This window comes from Schistocerca americana, chromosome 6, assembly GCF_021461395.2.
Source record: "Schistocerca americana isolate TAMUIC-IGC-003095 chromosome 6, iqSchAmer2.1, whole genome shotgun sequence".
NCBI classification, from domain to species: Eukaryota; Metazoa; Arthropoda; class Insecta; order Orthoptera; family Acrididae; genus Schistocerca; species Schistocerca americana.
Window position 1 is genome coordinate 591,703,057 of NC_060124.1, and position 22,439 is coordinate 591,725,495.

Sequence of the window (22,439 nt, forward strand, 5' to 3'; positions counted from 1 at the left end):
GAGGTCTGAAAACATGGATTAGTTAAGGAACTACCTAAAATTGGCGCTTCAACAGTACCCTCTGATTACGGACCTATTTGCAATCTTCTTGCGGCGCCGAAGATCTTAGAATAAACATTATGAGGCTAGCTAACAAATTACCTAACTACAAACAACCTACTAGAGGAATAACAATCGTGCTTCCGTAAACATCGAAGCACAATATCTGTTTTAATAAAGTTAACATACAGTATGACCTGAAGCTTGTCATGGATACACAAGAGGCAACTATCATGTGCTGCTCCAGCAAAGCGTTTGACGTTGCCGGCATTTAGTTTCCGAACTTAGCAGACTAAATTTCTCGCCGAGTGCAGTGTAATGGTATCGCACATACATGTCGCATCGCCAGCAATGTGTCATGTTGGGTACCATGAAGACTCAAAGGCGGCAGGCAGTTTTAGACAGGTCCTACGGTTCTTTATTAGTTTCTATAATCTGTTCATTCAATGCCAATGATGTGTCATAAGTTTTGTCCTGCTGAAAATACCACGTGACCAAGCTGTATCTAAGCACAAAACCAATAGGCCTGAAGACAGCTATCGAGAATGTCAATACCGACCTTTGCGCGATACCAAAATGTAGGCAGTCTGTCGGGTTAAAGATCAACCCACCCTAAATCTCAGCAGTACTGACCCGTCATTCTAGCCTCTTTAGTCCGAATTATCGGGAATTCCTACCTTCTTTAATCCTAGTTGGATAAAATATCAACTTATCTATCTCAGCATATGTTCTAGACGAAATAATAGATGAAAATATAGATTGGGATGAGCACGTAACTGCTCTGTACAAGACGGCATCAGCATCTCTGCATGTCCTCCAAAAATATACCATAAAAACCTCTTCTTTCTTGATCAGAAAAAGGAATTACTACGAACACATATACTTCCAGCTATTGATTACACAGAATTTACCCTTCAACGTCTTTCTCAGGAAAGCTCAAGGTACCTGTAACTGGTCATGGAAGTCTGTGTTCGTCGCATCTGTGGTGTTCGACTCCTGGATCATGTTTCACCATCATATACATACCCATCCTGACTGCGTGCAGACTAGTGCAGATTTTTTCCATATCCTTCGGATTCTCTACTGTCTTACCAACGTACACTGTCCTTCATATCTCTCCTGGACCTTAATGTTCTCGTCTCAACAACATTGCAGAAATACCCACTCCTGTCAGAGAAAAAGGAACTCAACTCTGGCATAACCTCCTGCACTATATTAGATAACTGAATAACATTTACAACTTCAGAATAGAGCTGGTGACATATCTGCTGAAGCATAAATCATGGACACGACTGTTCCTGAACGCACTCGTTACCGCCAAACATACTTGAATTTCCTTTCCCCAGAACTTGCTGTATCGAAAAACATCTATTTTGCACACCTACACATTCTTTTTACATCTGCCACTATCAGCATTGTCATCGATGTCATGATTACCATTTTTTATTGTTATTAACGTTAGTAGTGGCGGCGGCAGCGGTAGTAGAAGTACTGCCAGTATTAACCTCTCAGCTCACAGTATTACTCACATTATTTGTATTGATACTATAAACATTTTGATACTATTTATCATATTAAAACTTCTATTGTTTAGGTAAATATGACGTAAAAATGTACTTCTTATGTGAAACTTTGGTCAGATGCATGACAGGGCCCGATGGCTCTAAGCTGTTCAGGTTGAGAAATAAATAAATATTTCTCCTGAAAGTAGCTCTAAGCTGATGGCTGGGAGTTTATCGGCGTGTGCTACAGCTGCTAACGCCGCGGCTGAAGATGGAGTAAGTGTCGCGTTTGCAACCGATTAGGATTCAGTATCTGCTATCGTTCATGTTTCTTTCAAAACTACTCTGTTAACAATGTTGACATATTCTTCGCGGTTCTTTATGTCAGCGTGTTAGAAAGCAGATCATGAGTTGTGTCATCTCGGGCTCTCGAACGGTCTAACACCTCTTTCGGTCGCGTTTGAAAGTACTCATAATCTGTATCTTTGTTTCTACCTCCCTCATCAGTTGCCGTACTGAACAGCGCTACTAGCTTTCTTTCAGTGATTCGTTTCTTATTGAAATTGCACAAACGTATTTCTGTATCCGTCTCCACATCATACCTTGATTTGATGTCACATGCGAAGAATCAGAGAATATAGTACAAGAAATTGTCCATAGATTGCGCTATCGCGAATTGGTGTTACGCTGGAAAATTAAAAGATTATAGCAATATAAACAAACAATAGGAAGCGCTGCCTGCAGTTAAATATTTTATCACTACACGACTTTGTTTAAACTGTTGCTATCCAGCCTGTGAATGAACCTCACAATACTTGCAGAGTTTACTTAATATACGTTTGCTGGAATAGTAAAGCGTACAACTCAACTGCTGTGCTGAGGCTATGCGACTACTGAGTATTCTGCTATATGCTGTCTCTGTTCTTACCTCGACTCGAGGGCGTGAAGCAAGTGGACGTCGATTTTCGTCTGGCAGCTGGACTCCCACTCCACTGCCATACTATCCTAGTCACAGGTTCCCGGGTGTCGGCACCATATTATGCACCGCGCATTAACTGACGTGTAATCGTGTAATGTTTACAGGTTTATTTTCGTCTCCAATCAGAGATATATATATTACAGAGATGAATAAAGATCAGAGCACATTCACGATGAAGATCATGTCGAACGTGTATTCGATGTAGATGGCTGAGGAATCACTCATGACTAAATGTAATGCCAAGTATGGAACATAAAAACTTTATTTGGCTTGGCTCTTTGGAACCAGGAACTAGGTCTCAAATGGCATGTTTAGCTATGTTTGTCCATAGTATTTCCATTTACTGCTCCTTGATGACTGATATTCGAGTGCCCACTCTAGTCTCCCTTTTCTGTATAATGCAATCTTTCGGTGAGATGGCATATTTTAAAGAGCCGTTTTTATCAGCGATCCCCACTAACTCATCCATTACTTCATTAAATATAGTGTTAGCGTCTCCCTTGATCCACATAAACGTTAACTTCTACGCGAGAGTACAGACCTTTTTTGTTGCATTCTTACTGTCCGCTACCATTAGATTAGTGTTCCTGAGAAGAGCTCACGTCTGAATGTCTTGGAACAACCTTCTACAGTACAGTAAAAGCGCAATGTTTATATTGTGAGTTTCCGCAACTAATATAAAGCTTCACACATAGTTCGTTGGCGCTTCTATGGAAAGTCTCCCTGGGAAGTGCAATCAGATTCTTTGCAACATGTGCTTGGCCATTAGCTGTGGTTTTGGGGCCGTCATTATATACACTACCGGACAAAAGTTTTCAATTAACTACCACAACCTAGGATGTTTAACTAAAACAAAGAATTCATTCTGAATATCCCCAATTCCGATAATAAAACAATTACAATCATGTAAAGTTGGAAGCGCCTGTCCTGTGTATTTGACTGGTTGTTCACCTACAGGGGCGCTGATGCGCATCCGCTATAACACTGACGTACCTTAACCTAAGCTGGTCCCGTTGTAGTAGGCCTCACTCCTTCAGTTCGCGTCAGTGTACAGTACAGTGGGTGAATCTGGCAGTGTGCTTCTGTACCTAGTGAGGTTCTCCTAATGAGACAGAATCAGAAGACTGGAATTGAAAACCTTGCTGTAATTTTAGCCCTGCATCAGGACCGATACTCTAGAAAGACGACGGCAACAAAAGTTGGCATAACCCCATCTACAGTGATATATACACTCCTGGAAATTGAAATAAGAACACCGTGAATTCATTGTCCCAGGAAGGGGAAACTTTATTGACACATTCCTGGGGTCAGATACGTCACATGATCACACTGACAGAACCACAGGCACATAGACACAGGCAACAGAGCATGCACAATGTCGGCACTACTACAGTGTATATCCACCTTTCGCAGCAATGCAGGATGCTATTCTCCCATGGAGACGATCGTAGAGATGCTGGATGTAGTCCTGTGGAACGGCTTGCCATGCCATTTCCACCTGGCGCCTCAGTTGGACCAGCGTTCGTGCTGGACGTGCAGACCGCGTGAGACGACGCTTCATCCAGTCCCAAACATGCTCAATGGGGGACAGATCCGGAGATCTTGCTGGCCAGGGTAGTTGACTTACACCTTCTAGAGCACGTTGGGTGGCACGGGATACATGCGGACGTGCATTGTCCTGTTGGAACAGCAAGTTCCCTTGCCGGTCTAGGAATGGTAGAACGATGGGTTCAATGACGGTTTGGATGTACCGTGCACTATTCAGTGTCCCCTCGACGATCACCAGTGGTGTACGGCCAGTGTAGGAGATCGCTCCCCACACCATGATGCCGGGTGTTGGCCCTGTGTGCCTCGGTCGTATGCAGTCCTGATTGTGGCGCTCACCTGCACGGCGCCAAACACGCATACGACCATCATTGGCACCAAGGCAGAAGCGACTCTCATCGCTGAAGACGACACGTCTCCATTCGTCCCTCCATTCACGCCTGTCGCGACACCACTGGAGGCGGGCGGCACGATGTTGGGGCGTGAGCGGAAGACGGCCTAACGGTGTGTGGGACCGTAGCCCAGCTTCATGGAGACGGTTGCGAATGGTCCTCGCCGATACCCCAGGAGCAACAGTGTCCCTAATTTGCTGGGAAGTAACTGTGCGGTCCCCTACGGCACTGCGTAGGATCCTACGGTCTTGGCGTACATCCGTGCGTCGCTGCGGTCCGGTCCCAGGTCGACGGGTACGTGCACCTTCCGCCGACCACTGGCGACAACATCGATGTACTGTGGAGACCTCACGCCCCACGTGTTGAGCAATTCGGCGGTACGTCCACCCGGCCTCCCGCATGCCCACTATACGCCCTCGCTCAAAGTCCGTCAACTGCACATACGGTTCACGTCCACGCTGTCGCGGCATGCTACCAGTGTTAAAGACTGCGGATGAGCTCCGTATGCCACGGCAAACTGGCTGACACTGACGGCGGCGGTGCACAAATGCTGCGCAGCTAGCGCCATTCGACGGCCAACACCGCGGTTCCTGGTGTGTCCGCTGTGCCGTGCGTGTGATCATTGCTTGTACAGCCCTCTCGCAGTGTCCGGAGCAAGTATGGTGGGTCTGACACACCGGTGTCAATGTGTTCTTTTTTCCATTTCCAGGAGTGTATGTTGTAGCGGTTCAAGTAAACTAGTGTGAATGTAAGTGTGTCTGGAAGACACTGAGTAACATCATCCAGGGAAGATCAATTCGTATTTGCACAGAAAAATCACCAGAGGACGCGTACTGAACCTTAAATTCTCGAGAAAGTAAATACTATGAGAGCAACTCCAATCGCTGTCCCAACAGTGCAGCGCCTTCTTCGTGAACAAGTTTTAAAGTGGTGTATAGCGGCCATAAAACGGTTATTATGTGAACAAAAAAGGTGGAGCTATTACAACGGGCACAACGAAAGCAGTGGTTTTCACGGACGAATCTAAATATGAAGTATTTTAGAAGCCATCGTCGACTTCGTGGAGAACGTATGAGGAGTAATGTTTGACGAGCAACGGCGGATGGTCGGCCATGGTGTGGGGATGTTTTATGGTCGATAAAGTCAATGGTCTAAAGAGAACTAATAAAAAATTAGAAAAGGAGTAATAGTACAAGGATACTCATTGTAGTGTTGGCAGAAGAGCCAACACTGTTTCTAGAGGAGGCCGAAATGCACGCGTTTAATTACACGCCGACTGGCGTGAGGTCTGGAACAGGACAATGTCTTCAGAATTGCAAATAAAGTACGTAGATGATGTAATACTTAACTTTAATCCACAATTGCAGAACATCTCTCTTGATGATACATGCTTCACATAATAAATATCAATTGAATACGGCGCCTTGCTAGGTCGTAGCAATTTACGTAGCTGAAGGCTATGCTAACTATCGTCTCGGCAAATGAGGGCGTAATTGTCAGTAATCCATCTCTGGAAAAGTCGGCTGTACAACTGGGGCGAGTGCTAGTACGTCTCTCTAGACCTGCCGTGTGGTGGCGCTCGGTCTGCTATCACTGACAGTGGCGACACGCGGGTCCGGCGTATACTAATGGACCGCGGCCGATTTAAAGGCTACCACCTAGCAAGTGTGGTGTCTGGCGGTGACACCACATTCCTCCCCCGCAAATCGGCGTACGGTTGTGTTATAAGGCTTCCGTCCGCCGTGGGGAGGACCCCATGTTGACGTATGCGACGAGGTGGGGAGCCTAGCAACAGGCGAGGCTGTGCCACCCGCACCCTGGCATTCGGTCCGAGGGGAACTAGGAAACGCCTGAAAACCTAGTCCAGGGTGCACGCCAACATGCGGTGTATGCGCCCGTAAAGAGACAGGAGGGGCCGTAGGGTCGACCTCCATCGGGGCGGTGCAGCCGACGGGCGAAGACGACATCTGGTCCGGAGCGGGCAAGAGTTCCATGTCGGAGGACAGCTGGTCACGGGAAGCAATCGGCGGCGCGTGACCCAGGGAGGCGCCCGGCGGCTGCAGCGACGCGTCCACTGCGGGCGGCGCCGGCGGGAGGACCGGCGGCGGCGGCGGCGGCGGCGGCAGCGGCGGCGCGTCGCCACGGGGCAAAATGGAAGGCAGCGTCGGTAACACCTGGGAATGAGGCGAGCTAGTAGATGGGTCCCCAGGGCGCTGACCGGACGGCACCGTCGCTGAAAGCAGACGGGGAGCGGCAGAACCCGTGCAACGACAGAGGCGCAGCTGATTGAGATGCCGACGCACCTCACCAGAGGCCCCCAAAACCAGATACATAGCGCGGCCGAGGCAGCGAAGAATGCGCCCTGCGAGCCAACGCCGTGAACCTCGATAGTTGCGATAACATACAACGTCGCCTGGAGCAGAAGCAGGTGGCTGCTGCCGCTGCACAGGAACCTGATGCGGCGGATGTAGCAAAGACATCAAAGTTCGATGAGGACGACCGTGGAGCAACTCAGCCGGCGAGCGACCATCTCGGGGCTGAGAGCGATACGAAGACAAGAGGAGCAATAACGCGTCCTCCCGAGAATGCGACTCTTTCAACTTCAACATCTGTGACTTGAAAGTCCGGACCAATCGTTCAGCGGCACCGTTTGACGGAGGCGATACCGGCGCGCATGTCAGATGTTGAATACCATTGGCCTTGCAGAATGACTGAAATTCTGCGGACATGAATTGTGGGCCATTGTCGGAAACAATAGTCTGTGGAAGACCTTCAATGCAAAAGATAGCAGATAACGCTTGGATGGTGGCAGATGACGTCGTGGCTGACATCCGGACAACAAAAGGATAATTAGCGAAAGAATCGACCATAACCAACCATCGAGCATTCCAGAATGGACCAGCAAAATCTATGTGCAAGCGTTGCCAAGGGGAAGTGGCTTTCGGCCATGCAAAGAATTTCCGCGGTGGTGCGGATTGTTGTTTGGCACACGCCATGCAAGAAGAGCACATAACCGTAATCGCAGCATCGATTCCGAACCAAGTACAGCGCTGACGAGCAAGTTGTTTCGTGCGCACTATACCCCAATGTCCTTGGTGGAGAAGCCGTAAGACAGAGGACTGTAACGAACGTGGGACCACGACCCTGGACTGATCATCATCAGAACGCAACAGCAAAACACCACGTTGTACAGAAAGTCTCTCCCTGTGAGCGAAAAATCGGCGAACCAACGGCTCCTCGATCCGTGACTTTGACAAGGGCCATTGTGTAGCAACAAAACACAAAGCGGTAGCAAGGACTGGGTCAGCAGCTGTGGCTGTAGCTACGGGACGAAAATCAATCGTAAACGATTCGACCACGTCATCGGTTTCCGCATCAATGAACATGCAAGCAAGTTCGGAAAAATCGAATGCTCTATCCTCAGCAACAGGCAAACGGGACAACGCATCGGCGTTTCCGTGCTTAGCAGTGGACCGATACAAGATATCGTAGTGGTACTGCGAGAGGAAAATAGACCAGCGAATGAATTTCTGCGCTGTACGTGGAGGGACAGGCTTGTTCGGATGAAAAAGCGATGTCAAAGGTTTGTGGTCTGTGATGATGGTAAAGTGACGACCATACCAGAAATCACGAAACTTTGTAACACCAAATACACCAAATACGAGAGCCAAAGCTTCTTTCTCAATCTGTGAATAATGTCTTTGCGCAGACGAGAGAAATTTGGACGCAAAGGCAATAGGGCGATCATGCGAACCATCTTTGTGCGCAAGCACAGCACCGATCCAGAAATCTGATGCATCTACCATCAACAAAAGGGGTTTCTGGGGATCGAATGGCGTAACGCAAGTATGTGAAAGCAACGCCGATTTCAACTGGCGAAAGGCGCGTTCGCATTCCGTCGTCCAGACGAACGGAACACCTTTACGGCGTAAGCGATGAAGCGGAGCTGAAATGGAAGAGGGATGCGGGATATATCGATGATAATAGTGAATTTTTCCCAACACACTCTGTAGCTGCTTCAAATTCTGCGGCGAAGGTAAGTCCTGTATGGCACGGAGGTGCTCTGGACGCGGATGTATGCCTTGTGCATTGATTACATGTCCCAAATATGGTAAGTCACGAGTAAAAAAACACATTTGTCCGTCCGCAAGCGAAGACCATTTTGTCGCAAGACCTGAAATAATGTCCTGAGGTTGGCTAAATGTTCTTCTTCCGTCTTTCCGGATATCACAATATCGTCCAGATAGTTTGCTGCAGTAGGGACCGAGGCACAAACAGTTTGCAGATATTCCTGAAACAATGCAGGGGCTGATGCACACCCGAATGGCAGTCTTTCGAATCGGTACAAACCAAGATGCGTGTTAACCACCAAGACGCGCTGGGATTCGTCGTCCACTGGTATTTGCAAGTACGCATCTGCTAGGTCCAACTTCGAAAAATATTGACCCGGGCACAGTTTGTCAAAAAGATCTTCCGGGTGGGGTAAAGGATAACTTGCAATCACTAATTGTGGAGTCACTGTTGCCTTGAAGTCCACACAAAGTCTTAATTTACCGGAAGGTTTTGGAAAAATGACTAAGGGTGATGCCCAGAGAGAAGCCTGCACACGTTCAATCACACCTTGTGATTCCAATTCGTGTAATGTTCCTGCGACCTCATCACGCAATGCGTGAGGAACATTGCGCGGGAAAAGTTTCGGTTGCGCGTTTACTTTCAGTTCCAAATGTGCTTCATAGTTCTTAGCGCAACCAAGGCCCGGTGCAAAAATGTCTGCAAATTCTTCACATAGGCGAGAAACAGTGGCGGAAGGCACAGTTGGGTTCACTGATAGGACCTGATTGACTATCGACAAGTTAAACAACTGAAATAAATCTAAACCAAACACCTTCACTGCAGTAGAAGAACGAAGAATGTAAAATGACACAAGTTTTGTTTGTCCCTTGTATGTTGCAAGAAGAGTGCACTGTCCTAACACAGGGATATGCTGTCCTGAATAACTATTTAACTTAACATTTGCGGCATGCAACGGAGGTGTGCCCAGTTGTTTGTACGTGTCTGTATTGATCAGTGAAACTGCAGCTCCGGTATCGAGCTGGGACGGTATCACTTTGCCATTATTGTCCAAGTCTACAAAAAGTTTATTGTCCTGCTGACGACAAGAGCGACTGTCTCGTGCAATTTGAACTGACACTGGTACAGAAGCACTTGCGACTTGACGTGATTTCCGTCGACGTCGACGCACACTGTTTGTGGGACGAACACAGTCACTGTTAAGAGAGTGGCACTGGGCGGAGTGGATTGAACTACATGAATATCCATGGGCGAAGGTTCACGAGCCTGAGTATTCTTGGTTCGATTCTGGCGCGAAGCAAAGGGCCTGGAATGGTTTTTAGTGTCCAATCTAAGCTTTTTCTGGCAAACACTCAGAACATGTCCTTTTTTATTACAGAAGAAGCAAATAGCTTGGCGTGACGGGCAATTCTCGCGCGAATGTCTGGTTGCACACCGCGGGCATGATTTTAGCATTGCGTTTGCTTGCTGCCGCGGGACACGTGGTTGAGAGCTTGGCGGCAGCTGTGCGGACCAGCGCGAGGGCTGTTTACTGTTCCATGCAGCTCGCCCGGCGGGCCGGTTAATGTGACACACGGCTGACGAAGTTTCAAACGATTCCTGAGCAAAGTCAAGTGTGTCCTGCCGATCTAATATGTCCATCACTTGTTGAAGGGAGGGATTGACTAGTTTCAAAATCTGTTCCCTTATACGAACATCAGAAACGTTCTGCGCAATTGCATCACGCACTATAGTATCTGAATAAGGGAGTCCACATTCACACTCAAAATCACAATCCGTAGTAAGGCCTTGCAAAATTGCAACCCGCTCCCGATTAGTTTGACCGGCCGTACGTTTTGTACGAAAGAACGTATACCTTTTTGCAACTACATTGACGGATTCCTTGAAATATGCATCTAATGCAGACAAAATTTCTTCGTAGGACAGAGTTGCTACGTCGCGTCGGGGAAATAATTTCACTATCACTCGGTACGTGTGGACGCCTACACAGGACAATAAGAAAGGCTGCCGCTCGTTACCTTGAATTCTGTAGGCGGCGAGATGGAATGCAAATTGGCGTGACCACTCCGTCCAGCTTTCCAGTGCCGCATCAAACTGACGAAAAGGTGGAGCAACTGCATGTTGTGGCTGCGGTAGCGGTGGAGCGGCGGCAGCCGCATCGGTTTGCATCGCACGTTGACCCTGGACGAGCTGTCCAAGGGCACCCAATAAGGCCTGCGTCTGCTGATTCTGCAAGCGATAGAATTCGGACAGTACATCTGGAGATTGTGGCAAAGCCATGACAAGTAAATTAGAGCAATACAACTGTCAATTCTTCGTCGCCAATATGTAGTGTTGGCAGAAGAGCCAACACTGTGTTTCTAGAGGAGGCCGAAATGCACGCGTTTAATTACACGCTGACTGGCGTGAGGTCTGAAACAGGACAATATCTTGAGAATTGCAAATAAAGTACGTAGATGATGTAATACTTAACTTTAATCCACAATTGTAGAACATCTCTCTTGATGATACATGCATCACATAATAAATATCAATTGAATACGGCGCCTTGCTAGGTCGTAGCAATTTACATAGCTGAAGGCTATGCTAACTATCGTATCGGCAAATGAGAGCGTAATTGTCAGTAATCCATCTCTGGCAAAGTCGGCTGTACAACTGGGGCGAGTGCTAGTACGTCTCTCTAGACCTGCCGTGTGGTGGCGCTCGGTCTGCTATCACTGACAGTGGTGACACGCGGGTCCGGCGTATACTAATGGACCGCGGCCGATTTAAAGGCTACCACCTAGCAAGTGTGGTGTCTGGCGGTGACACCACACTCATCAACAATGCGGTCCCATCTGGCAAGAGACTTACATTTCGTGGATTTGTTCTGGAGCAGGACAACGATCCGAGGCATGCATCTAAATTGTGCAGAGGGTCTGTCAATAGAAAAGAAAAATATGGGGAACAGAAGAATATGATTTGGCCAAGTTAGTCTCCTGCTTTAAATTCCATTAAAGTCTTAAGGGCTGAACTTGACAGGGACAATACATAAATGAGGTTATCTAATGTTGAAGGTCTGTAGAATAATTTACAGAAGTGTTGATGTGGTGGCACCGCCAGACACCACACTTGCTAGGTGGTAGCCTTTAAATCGGCCGCGGTCCGTTATTATAGTATACCTCGGACCCACGTGTCGCTACTATCAGTGATTGCAGACCGAGCGCCGCCACACGGCAGGTCTAGTCTAGAGAGACTCCCTAGCACTCACCGCAGTTGTACAGCCGACTTTGCTAGCGATGGTTCACTGTCTACATACGCTCTCATTTGCCGAGACGACAGTTTAGCATAGCCTTCAGCTACGTCATTTGCTACGACAGCAAGGCGCCATATTCAGTTACTATTCTGAACAGATAATATTGTGAATCATGTACCGTCAAGAGCGACGTTCATCACTAATGGATTAAAGTATCCAACTAATTACGTCCGCTTTCTGAATTCTAATTTCTTGTCATGTTCCAGACCGCACGTCAGTATAGTTCTTCCCTCCTCAGGCCAGCCTGCATGAGATAAAACGCGTGCATTTTGGCTTCATATCGTAACACGGTGTTGCCTCTTCTGCCAACACAACAGTTGGACTACAGTATCTGCAAAAACAGTACAAAATCATAACTCCGGGATGACAAGAGTTTGTGTAACTGTACTGAGAGTACAGTGTTGGTACTTTGAAGAGGTTAAAATCTAAATCATGTTGAACTGTACTTAATCACAGAGAGAGAAAATATTTATTTTGTTGGTGAATTTTGTTTGTATGTCGTGTTTGAACACTGAAATAAAGTATATAGCTTTTTTTCGTAAGGGATCGAAAACTTCTGACAGGCAGTGTATCTCGAAATACTACAGGAAATTAACAGCAATGCTATTTTTTGCGTAGTGCGCTGCTCCGACGAAAGTTTTTTTTTGGAAAGTAGAAAAGGTCTGCTGCTAAACTCTATTTGTTGTAATGGCAATCGGCATTATATAATGCACACATTGTAACTGGGTTTCCAATGTAGTTGTTGCACACTCAGTTACGAGTTGGTATTTCATACAGACCGTCCTCCTCACGGTAATTTGCTAGCACTGCCCCTCCAGCTGCAATTTTCGACTGTATATGCCGTGCAAACAACAAAGATTGTTTAATAATAATGGACGCCTTTGAAATAGTTACGTCAGTTCCGTTAGTGAACGTTGAAGATAAGCGGAGAAAATAGCGGAGAATATTGTGGACATGTCGGTGGAATTAACAAAGAATTGCAACGCGTATTTAGAGAACTGCTTTGACATTTCTTTGGAGTATTAACTCCGGCCTGACGCATTTTACTTTTTCACATGTGCAAGAGAGCGTCTCGTATTCGCATTGTTTATTGTTCTAATTGATAATATCCACACTGAACTAGCACTGCCTCTCTTTCACAGTGTATATTAAAGCAAATATTTGTTCCTTTATCAAGATGACGGTCATGTCATTGCCCCTGTAGAACACACTGTACTGAACTGTGAGGTAGTCAGCCAGAGACGCAGACAGAAATTTTTGCAATTAAATGGTCGATGTTCCGTACGACGTTCCAAAATGGAACAAATACAGCCCCGAACTTAAATATAATTTATACACTTATATAAAACATCGAATATTCCAGAATAAGCTTCTATTAAATGTAGAAGGAAGTCACAGATGCCGAAAGAAAATACACAAACGACTAAACAATGACTCGCTGAAAGGAGATCCTAGCCAGAAACCGCTTCGTTCTCAGCCTGTGCCCATATGCGTAACACACTTTTTCAAAGACGTAATGTATATCCATTTATTTGATTTTACGATGTTGTCAAAGCCTTATCTATCGAGATGTCGTTAACTGACATTTAATTACAATAAATTATACAAAGAAGGCGCAATTTTGATAAACTTCTAATGCGCTGGTGTCTTGAAACGGGATCCACCAAGTAACGATACGAAAAACATCAAGCGCGAAAAACACCAAACACGAATATTTTTAACCGTCAATACTTCGCTACCTACATTTTATTACAAAGACCCACATCACAACAGGCTCTTTTCTCTAAAGATCATCAATATGATAACATTACATCAGATCATATTCAGAGTATTTAAGCAATAATGTAGAAAACACCAGCAATAAGGACCAAAACTACAAATATGGCGGCTCCTAAATTGCGTTTGTTAGGCAGAAAGCCCTTATGCATCTCATCAGTCACATTTCTCTCCATGAAGCAAAAATCGGCGGCATCTGATTCTACCTGCCACTGTCGATATGAAATTCCCCGTTGTGACGCCATATATAATGGACCAGCTTCTCGTCCAAGTTCGCTTTCTTGCCTTGAGTGAGGACTGCTTGACCCTTTGTTTACTACCAATGAAATCTGTGTACAGTGAAATGCAAAGGCAAACTAATAAAAGGGTCAGAACATTCAGAAAAGTGTTTTACAGTGTTTTTGTTGTATGTCGTCTCAGAGCAAAAATGTTAGAAAAACCTATGTTAAGCGTTTGGGAAACTCCACGAACTGTTGTTATTACTCATGCAGAACGCCGTGTTTCACTGTGCTGCACAATATACCATCTTGATGTTCCCTCTGTAGGCGTATGTTGCTGCTTCATTTAGCCGTTCGGGGTGTGGAACGCGGGCTTTAAAATAGCTAATGCTTCGTGATTATTGCTGTTATTGGTGTGGAGAGCGATGAATGCCCCACGACCCCTAGAATCATATCAGTCTCAATCTTCGTTGTGAATTAATTTCGCAGAATATTATGCTACACTGACTACAGCCACGCGAAGGCCAGATCAGCAGCGCACAGATTCAAAAATGGTTCAAATGGCTCTGAGCACTATGGGACTTAACATCTGAGGTCATCAGTCCCCTAGAACCCAGAACTACTTAAATCTAACTAACCTAAGGATATCACACACATCCATGCCCGAGGCAGGATTCGAACCTGCGACCGTATCGGTCGCGCGGTTCCAGACTGAAGTGCCTAGAACCTCTCGGCCACACCGGCCGGCCGCACAGATTCCGTTGTTCCGTGATTCTATGGCTGAGCGGACGAGACGACTCAACCCTTATCTGCCAATGATTACACACTGAAGCCATGCATGACTGTCTTGCTCAGGTCGAAAGGTGACTCGTAGTAACGACTTACGGCACACAAAATGTAAATTAAGGGCGCCTCAGCAAAACCTGAAGTTCTCCGAGCTGTGTAACCACAAACTCGATACACACAGTTTACTGTGGCCGCTGTTAGAGGACAGATGTAGTTCACCCTTAAGACAGGAGGTTCATAGCGTTCATAGAACCACCTTCACACTATTTCTCTACAGTTCCACTCCCGAACGGCGCGCAGGAAAAACAAACGCTTAAACATACTTAAATCTTTCCGTGCGATTACTGGTTTCTCTTATTTTATTTTTATGTTCGTTTCTCCCCATGAGTGGGGGTGCAGCTCCAGTACAAACTAAGTAGGGAGCATTGTTCCCTTATGGAACCAAACTGGCCAGTTGCCTTAGTACCACTTACACAAATAAAGGTTTTATTTAGGTCCGTCTTTTGTTCATTTAGGAGGTGATCTATAACTATCATGACAGTTACTATAATTTATGGCCATGGTAGCTGTCGAGTAGCCTACTTGGGTTCATGTTTACACAGGAATTCGATTACTTTCGGTGTGAAGTGGCAACTGTCATACCATCTCGGTAGCTACGTGGTTAGCGAGGCGAATTGCTAAGTGAGGGGTCTTAGGTTCAGTTCCTGCTAGGTCGGAGATTTTATCCATTTTCGGACTGCATGTTGTGTTGCCCTCATTTTGGTATCGTCACAATTGACATTACTATTGAGAAGGCTGAATGGGAATGGCCCAGAAGCCCGTAAAAATTTCAAAATAAAAAAAAACTATCATAATGAAGACGGCAACTTATGACCCACAACTGAAGCCTCTCCTTCCCCATTGGAGCACTGTGCTCTTTCTCCTACCAATAATGTAGTCGTGTGCTCGCATTGGCCCTCCCCCCACCGCCACCACCCTCCTCCCTAGTGCCTCCATCATGCTGAGACTGTCTTTCTCAGTCTGTCCCTCCACTGGGCAGCTGCATGAAACATCTGCAATTTCCAGCATGGTAATGCATCCTCAATGCTGTTTGCCGATTATTTGAGGAACGTGGTTGTAAATATGGAACTTAACATCAAAAGACACCAAAAATTGCAGTATTGCTACTCTCATATTATAGCAAATAATGTTCCTACATAAGAAGAAAATAGGACTTTGCAACTAACATTACGGCACATAAATTGCAATCATGCTTAAAAATGTGTAGTTAACGTCACTCTGCATCAACAAAATACTCACTTTCTACTTCGATAGTACGATACTATGGTAAATAACAGTCATATACGGTATGAATGTATTTTGTTATATACCTTCTGCACACTGGTACTGTACTCGGTCGCGGATGTTTGAGAGAGCAGATCAATGCAGCCCACCTCCTCCTTCTCGTTCGCTCCAGTAATAACATGGACACACTGCCCGAGGTCTCTCTTGCAGCAACATTTGCATCAAATTCAAAATGCTTAAGGATGTGCTGCTAGTTTAGCACAACCAAGAGGGTACTTGCTAATAGAGAAATAAGGGCTACCTCATTACCAACGAGTCCGCAGCTCGTGGGCTAGCGGCTAACGTTGCTACCTCTGGATCACGGAGTCCCGAGTTCGATTCCCGGCCGGGTTGTTGATTTTCCCTGCCCGGGGCATGGGCGTTTGTGTTCTCCTCATCATTCCATCATCATTCATGAAAGTGGCTAGACTGCGCTGTGTGCAGATTGGGAATGTGTACAGGCGCTGATGAACGACCAGTTGAGCGCCAGACAAACCAAACATCATCATCATTACCAACTGGTTCCGCTAAACCAGCCATAAAATTTATACAGAAGAAGAGAATAAAACTTATTTAAAAAAAAATGCATTTTTATTCGAACTTTCGTTATTACCTTCACAGCGCAGTTTAATGGAAGATGTGCCATCAACATAGCAATTTACATCGAACCGTAAATGCTTATTACAGAGTCATACTTGGAAATAACATCACTATGAAACACAGATGGTAGCCTTTGAAATTTCTATGTTCTACTACACGAAGCAGATATTAGTTTTTAGGAAACAGATAGTAAGTACTCTTCTGTATTCAAATTATAGCGGTCATCCATAATTATTTTATAAACTTTATGAATAACTTTATACACTTTTCTGATACAAGTGGGCAGAGAATATATATTGTTATCTTTTCACCCCAAAGAGAAAATACAATTGTAAATGTCATTATCGGTCTAGACGCATCAACATTTGTACTACGAGAGATGGTCTAGATAAGCATCTGACTGATTGTTCCATGTAGGAACTGGTACATGTGGAAATGGGAATTGAAAACAAGAAATACCAGCACGAGGAGCGTTGCCCCTTCACAGCATACACTGACTTTAAATGTCTACTCATTCTTATCGCGCTCTGTAAGGCAGACTGCACTGATACATATGCAACCTTTACAGAGCAGAATGTACCATATATTGCGACGTATAGAGTTGTATGGTGGTATGACTCAGGTAGAAATCGTTTGATATCATTTGTCAGGGATAATTCTGGGAGGTGGCTGCTCAGTGAGGTAGAACTACTTGCGTGGTATTTTCATCACAACAACGGCACCAACATCTCCATGATCATCCCACAGGGAGAGTTCTACAGCAGAGCATACACTGCAGGCAACTTAAACAACTACATGCCGTGACTCATACGCACATCCTTCCACAATTTGAGCAGCTACAATGAAGACTTCATAACTGTGCACTTGGTTGATTTTGGTTTGCACAAAGACCAGATCGTGTCCTGCCTGAGAGCGTTAAGACACACATGTCGTTCTGCAGGCGAATGACGCCAAACATTACATCACACTTACTGGGCTTAATTCGATTTATGCAAGCGCTGCTTTATAAATATGTTAGGAGGACACATAAATCTCTAAAGCTGCATTTGCCGATAATGCGAACTTCCACTCATGACGAATAATGTTGTCTTTCCTTATAAATACCAGAATTTCAAAGAGAGACTCAACTAAGTCACATTGCCTGACACACACACATTCACCAGTAATCTTACAGGCAGTACCATAACGAATTCCGAGTATAAGCATCTGGTGAATGTTTAGCAGGAATTCAGTGTCTATGATTTAGGGGAGTATGCAAAGCTATATATGGGCATCGACGTACAACTACTTGCAGATATTTTCGAGAAGCTCTGGATAGTATGCATGACCACATACACTTTGAATTCCACATTATATTACATGTCGACACTGAATTTTTGATCAGTGTCAACATGGTTTTCTTTTTCGAATGCAGCATGCACGGTGGACTTTGGCAATGTGTGCACAGACACGCCAAGGCAAACAAGACGTGAATGGGCGGACAAATGGCTCTGAGCACTATTGGACTTAACTTCTGACGTCATTAGTCACCTAGAACTTAGAACTACTTAGACCTAACTAACCTAAGCACATCACGCACATCCATGCCCGAGGCAGGATTCGAATCTGCGACCGTAGCGGTCGCGCGGTTCCAGACTGTAGAGCCTAGAACAGGCGGCCACTTCGACCGGCAATGGACGGACAGTTTAAAGCATATGAATATGAGAGTTACATACGTATCTTCGTGTTAGCAGCTTGTACGGATATGCCACTAAACATAATCTGGCTGTTGGGAAGTTTCGATGGCTGTCTAAGGAGGACAGCCATATATTAGGTGATTTCAAAGGTATGGCAGCTGGTCTGGTAAAGGATATGGTGTGGAAGGTAGACTTGGCATATTCTTTTAGTTTGCTGATACGCACAGCAATGGAGCACCTCGTCCCATAAAAGGACTCCACCCTCAGTCCAATGACGGCACTGGGTCGAATACAGATATGCATTATGCACTGCAGGTATGTCCAGCACCGCATCCATTTGGAACGGTTCTGATTAGAGTCACCAATGGCATCTCTTTCAAGTGAAGTCGCTGGATGAGGAAGTATATTGACGTTAAAACGGAACGGAGAGTCCTAGTGACACGTGACTTACAGAAATATTTTTTTAAAAAATTGATGGATAATCCTATTTTCAAGAAAAACGTCGACAAATTAAGAAAACACCACGAAATTCATGAAGTTTACTGCTGGGAGAGGCGTTATGGCGGCATTATTATGTCGCTTGGCCACATTCTTCAGTCAAGGTTTAGTCGTTCTGCAAATGGATAAGTTTTCGACGGAGTTCATGAGAGCTTTATGTTTGTATGTGTATATCGTACATTTCCTAACTCCGTGTGCAGCAGGTTCACTACGCCTTCCTGCAGACCAAATTCACTGACACAGAGTTACTTTATATGGATAAAGACTGTTTCATTTACTGGATGAAAGACTGCAATCCATATAAAGTAACGAGACACAGTCCCGAGGAATTCGACACGTCTGGATATTCGACCAATAATACGGTTTACACCTCATAACAAGAGGGTTATCAGAATCAAGTCTTCTCGATTGTCAAACCACGCCAGTTCGAATAAAATTTTCAAGGTTTCTATGGCTATCTCCACCATCGTTGTCAGGAGCTGGGGACAGCACTACGTCCTGATTTTATAACCACGGATGTGGCGGCTGGCACCAGTGAGAGAGGGCCGAAACGATGCGAGCGAGGAAGGAGAGGCGGACAGCTCGTAGCAACTCCGGCCCGCCGCGCGACGCGGTGACATCCGGTGGCGCAAGAGCCCGGCGACACGTCTGGAACTGCCTCCCTGCAAGCGTTAAACAGCCGCCGTGGTTTCCTTCCGACACCCAGAGCCCACTGTGTGCCTCTTGTCTCTGTTATAAGTGTTGTTGTTCATTCTAATCCCGGCCGTCTATTTTATAACGGAATCCCATTTCGTTCTCCCACAAGCCAAGACTCTCGTTTTTCAATCAGTATTTTGTATCCGTTTACCAGGCAATGCTCAGCTTCGGCTGACTTTTCAAACTTCTTCTTCTTTCTTTCTTTTTTTTTTCTTAAAGATGTCTGTCGTGCTCGGTACGATTTGCTGAATTGTATGACCTACGTAGGTGCTGGTGCACTCGCAACGGCACCATACGCACGGGGCACACGAAGAGCTGTGTCGTCTTTAAGATGGCGCAGCATATCTTATATTTTGGGCCGGGCTGGAACTCTGGTGTCAATCCGTGTCGCTACAGTACACGTCCTAACTTGCTGCACATTGTCCCACAGTGTGTCTCCTACTCTGCTGCAAAAATTTTCTTAGCCTGCTTTTTCTCTACTCGTTTACACATTGTAGTAAGCAACGGAAATTACAGCGCGTTTAAAGTTAGTTGCGACTTTCGACAGTTCAGTGCGGATCGAGTGGAGGAAAGCGTAGTTGCCAGCGTGTGCTGAACGCGTCAGCATGCGAAGATAACGCCAGGCCTGCTCGGTGCGTAAACTGTCGGCCGCGCAAACTGCTCCATCTGCAATCTTTTTCAAACGATTTTGGAGAAACTATGAGGTAGTAAACTGTGAGCTTCACTAGTCAGCTTCATGATCAGTTACCTATTACTTCGTTAATGGTCATAGTTATTGTGATATTTCGGTATTAACCAAACTACTGCGAGAAATTCTTAAAGTTCGGAGTGAAAAATAGGTATCGCTACGAATTTTCGTGTGATGTGATATGTCGTATGTTGCTACATATAAAATTTAGGTAACATTTTGAATTATTTATTAAACCTCGAAGGATATCGTTATTTATCTCCTACGTCCAGAAAATGAAATGTGTGTAAGCGTTTCCGTCACGAACGCACAAGCCACTGAAAAAGGCAGAACGAAATATTCATAAGTCCCTCGTAACTCATAAACGGTCTGAGATATCCAAACAAGAATTTGGCAAATGACAGAACGCAAAGAGCAGAGTATTTTGCCATATGATTAATATGCGCAACTTCCATGTCTATAACGGTATTCAAGCAACTACAGAAGTTTTTAAAGGAAGTATTGCAATGTCCAAGGACCATCAGTAGCCCGTGAAACGAAAACTGCTGTGGCTTTTGGAACAATGTAAATGAAGAAGCTGCACATTTATTTTTATACTGACAATGGGCTTTCTCATAACTAATTATATGTCTCGCCGTTTGTTGCTAGTTTAAGAATACGCTGTTTTATGATTCTGCCACTATTTAAACTGCGGTAGAATCTTAGTGAGATGTATATCTAGTTTAAGAATACGCTGTTTTATGATTCTGCTACTATTTAAACTGCAGTAGAATCTTAGTGAGATGTATATCTGTAAATTCTGCTGAGTCTAGGCAAAAGAAGTAGTTGCTAACACAACAGGAGAAGGGAAGTATTACTCAAAACTCGACACAGTCCTTCATGAGTCCATGTCTCCGTAAATACATTTTTGGTATGGCTGACAACTTCACACCGGCCCTGTTATGTAACATTTGCAATGACTTCTTTTGTCAGCATTTCAACCTCAATGAGCGTAAATTTCTTATTTCTGCCACATTACTTTTCACCTAGGCCTATATATTCTCAGTCGGATTTAAATGTGGATAATACGGGGGAAGCCTGATTAAATTATGCCCTTTAGCGTTAGCCTGTTCGTCGGCCTGGTACCGTGGAGTTTTTAGCTTGTACAGTACTAAACGTTCCATTAACTTCGCCTTACACAAGCTAGGTTCAATTTATGCAATCGAATGTTCCTTATGTATCTAGAGAAAAATAGCCGCTTTCCTTCGTTACATTGTTGGAGCTTTATCCATCACAACAGAGTGATATTGGGCATTGTCAATTGCTTTGTCGAACTCGGAGGAATAGTTTGCAACAGAACATTATATACACAGCCGATTATCGTATTCTAGGACGAGCGCTTTTACTGCGAATCTCGTGTTCACACGTGCTCTACTGTTGTTATTAATGTAGCGCCAACACGAAACACTCGTTCACAACACCTGACGACTGTAGAACACTTTAACGCTAGAAAATACCACTTTAGTACAAGAGCAAACAGACGCGACATCACGTGGCAGTGTTTATCCACGGCGTGGCAACAGGGGCGCTGTACCAAATGAACTGCTGGTGGCGTGGTAGGGAAAACCGGCTCACCATTCGTGTTACCTGGGCAACAGCGTCATGTCCCCACCGGCGAGCCAAACGTCAAAAGTCCCAGCTAATATTAAACGCACTATAGTCATCAGGTTTTAATTGTATAATAAAAATTACGGTGTAAGTACTAAATGATTTTTGCATCAAAATATTTTATTTACTAATATAAAAATTTGTGTGATTTATTGTGTATGTGAAAGACCTTACACATTTTATTATTTAGAACCAACATCCACTTTTCGCCGCCTGCAGATATTTGTCTAAGTCACTCTGCAACTCGTTCTCGTGCTCTGATCACTTTCCTAGCTGGTAAACTACATTATGATCTCCAAACATTCTAAGAGGGCTGCACAGATTGTGTCCTAAATCATTTACTGATACATAAATGAGATCAGCGGAGAACCTGTAACGCGCCCTTGGGGGTCCCCAGATGTCACTTCGTTTACACTAGATGACTTCATATCAGTTATTACGGACTGTGCTGTCTGTGACAGGAAATCGCAAATGCCGGCCGGTGTGGCCGAGCGGTTCTTGGCGCTACAGTCTGGAACCGCGCGACCGCTACGGTCGCAGGTTCGAATCCTGCGTCGGGCATGGATGTGTATGATGTCCTTAGGTTAGTTAGGTTTAAGAAGTTCTAAGTTTTAGGGGACTGATGACCTAAGAAGTAAAGTCCCATAGTGCTCAGAGCCATTTGAACCATTTCTTGAAATCGCAAATCCAGGCGCAAAACTGATACTA